The following is a 3,147-nucleotide window of genomic DNA, read 5'->3' as shown; positions in this document are numbered from 1 at the left end:
CAAACAATTAACCACCGGCTTAGACTAACAGATTTATGTCCATACCACGTGGCAAGTGCTGCTTAACAAGGAAATGTCTCACTTACTTCTGAGGGGATGCACTCTTCTCCTATTGCAGATAAGATGGGGCATTGAAGCACTTCAGATATTGAAACAAAGAAATAGTCTTAATACAAAATTAAAGTTTAAAAATCTTGGCCTATAAATAGTTTAGCATTTAGAAGTGATACGGAATGAAAACAAGAAACTCACTTGTGTCCTTCTGAAGCTTATAGTTCCCAGGTGAAAATCTCTGAACTGGGATTTCCATGCTTCATGTATGTCCTCTGGAAGTTGATAATTTTCCGGTGAAACTCTGAGAGCTGCACCCTCCGTTGGTTTCATCAGCATCGTAACAGGAAGGGAAAATGCAATGGGGGTCGGTCAGTGAGCAACACCAAAAAGTAATACAACAAGTTCCACCAAGTGAGCAACATCTAACTTGATCACTTCAGGCAAAGAATACAAAAATAAATACAACAAGTTCCGCTAGAATGATAATTTTATATTAATCGTGTTACCATAGGTGCAACCAGAACTATCCCCCTTAGGCCCTATCACCAAGTTCAAAATCGGAAGAGCTTACCTGATTGGAAAACTAATCGGGAAATGCGAATATGAAATATGGTCTTGATGTCTAATATATCGATTATGTCACCAATGATCTTGAAACTACAGAATTAAAATCACAGGATCTACGAATTATCTCTCTAGAAAAGGAGGAAACGAGATTGGGAATTTGGAGGGAAAAATGATCGCCTCAGTTATATTTTGGGGTTTTGAAGTTTCAGATCGGGTTTTTATACTCCAGTTTCACCGAGTTGATGACCTCATATCCCTATTCTTATTCCTATTCCGATTCCGATTCGGATTCCCATTCCAATTTTCCTATTCCTGGTTGGTTCTGTATTGGCCGGCTCTAGCCTATATATAAACATTGTACATTCCACGTTAAGAGGTATCAGAAAATATGTCTCTCACGCATCTCTCCGCTCTAATTCCTTCTCCATTACTGTCATCAGTTTCAGGTCAACAATCTTCTACAAATTTCAGAACTTCTAAGTTTTCAGTTTCAATGAGAAGCCATATGATATGCAAAGGTGTTGCAGTATCATCCCCACAAACGGAGAAAACTGCTTACACAACCAAGGTCTCTCGCAATGCAAACATCGCAAAACTTCAAGCTGGTTATTTGTTTCCAGAGATTCACAGAAGGAAGCTTGCGCACTTGGAAAAATATCCTGATGCACAAGTGATAAGCTTGGGATTGGAGACACAACAGAACCTATTCCAGAATTTGTAACATCTTCCATGGCAGCGAGATCAAAAGTGTTGTCAACCTTAGAGGGGTATAGTGGTTATGGAGCTGAACAAGGAGAAAAAAATTTGAGGTCTGCAATTGCCTCAACATATTATGGTGACCTTGGCATAGATGGAAGTGACATATTTGTGTCAGACGGAGCAAAGTGTGACATTTCTCGCCTTCAGCTTCTTTTTGGGGAAAACGTGTCTATTGCTGTTCAAGATCCATCGTACCCGGCATATGTGGATTCAGGCGTAATTATGGGCCAAACTGAACAGTTCGACAAGGGTGCGAGAAATATGGAAATATCGTGTACATGAGATGCAACCCTGAGAATGGGTTTTTTCCTGATTTGTTGCCCACCTCAAAAACAGATATCATTTTTTTCTGTTCACCAAACAATCCCACGGGTGCCGCCGCGACAAGGGATCAATTAACACAGCTAGTACAGTTTGCAAAGAAGAATGGGTCAATCATTGTTTATGATTCAGCGTACGCCATGTATATTGCAGATGACAGCCCAAGGTCTATCTACGAGATTCCTGGTGCAAAAGGGGTTGCTATTGAGATATCATCGTTTTCCAAGTATGCTGGGTTCACTGGAGTTCGTCTTGGATGGACGGTAATTCCCAAGGAACTTCTTTTCTCAGATGGATTCCCAGTTGCAAAAGACTTCAACCGTATTGTCTGCACTTGTTTCAATGGTGCATCCAATATTTCTCAAGCCGGTGGGTTGGCTTGTCTTTCCCCAGAAGGCATCAAGGCAATGCATGATGTAATTGGGTTTTACAAGGATAACACTGAGATATTGTTGGACACATTTAACACACTTGGGTTAATGTGTACGGAGGAAAGAGTGCTCCGTATGTGTGGGTTCACTTCCCTGGTCAGAGTTCGTGGGACGTTTTCGCGGAGATTCTGGAGAAGACCCATATCGTTACGACTCCTGGAAATGGGTTCGGACCAGGTGGTGAAGGATTTGTCAGGGTTAGTTCCTTTAGTCACAGGGATAATGTTTTAGAAGCCGCCAAAAGGTTTAAGCAACTTTACAAGTAGACTCACGTATATTTCACAATTAGGACTTTTGATTACTATTTATCTGTTATCTGTGTTCTTGCTTCGGCAGTTCTCATTACTATTTTATATATAATTTCAGTTGAAATTGCTGGCCTCACGTTGAAAATTAGACCAAAAGTTCGAATTCTAGAGCTCCTGGGCCACGACCAATAAGAATCAAGGATTGACGTAGCAAATTATAATGGATAGGTAAATGAGCGCCGAATCATGCTCTTCCTCGGCCACGACCAATAAGAATCAAGGATTGACGTAGCAAAATAGAATGGATAGGTAAATGAGCGCCGAATCATGTTCTTGGCCCCCGACCAATAAGAATCAAGGATTGACGTAGCAAATTATAATGGGTGGGTAAATGAGCGCCGAATCATGCTCTTCCTGGGCCACGACCAATAAGAATCAAGGATTGACGTAGCAAAATAGAATGAATAGGTAAATGAGCGCCGAATCATGCTCTTGGCCCCCGACCAATAAGAATCAAGGATTGACGTAGCACAGTAGAACGGGTGGGTAAATGAGCGTCGAACCATGCTCTTGGCCCCCGACCAATAAGAATCGTGGGATTGACGTAGCAAAATAGAATGAGTAGGTAAATGAGCGCCGAATCACTCTCAATATACATAACCTATTTTTTACATAAAAACCTATACGCTTACATGGATTAATTACCTTTGGGACAACCAATTTGAACCCGTGCAACGGACGGGTGCTTATATATAAAATATTTATCG

General features: G+C 41.2%; 1 pseudogene; it reads left to right on the top strand.

Moving 5' to 3' along the window:
- The first annotated feature begins 1,009 nt into the window (after positions 1 to 1,009).
- Positions 1,010 to 2,398, top strand: LOC113311792 (annotated as a pseudogene).
- The last annotated feature ends 749 nt before the right edge of the window (positions 2,399 to 3,147 follow it).

Source organism: Papaver somniferum, chromosome 9 (assembly GCF_003573695.1).
Source record: "Papaver somniferum cultivar HN1 chromosome 9, ASM357369v1, whole genome shotgun sequence".
NCBI lineage: Eukaryota > Viridiplantae > Streptophyta > Magnoliopsida > Ranunculales > Papaveraceae > Papaver > Papaver somniferum.
This window is presented reverse-complemented; position numbering and strand designations above follow the sequence as displayed.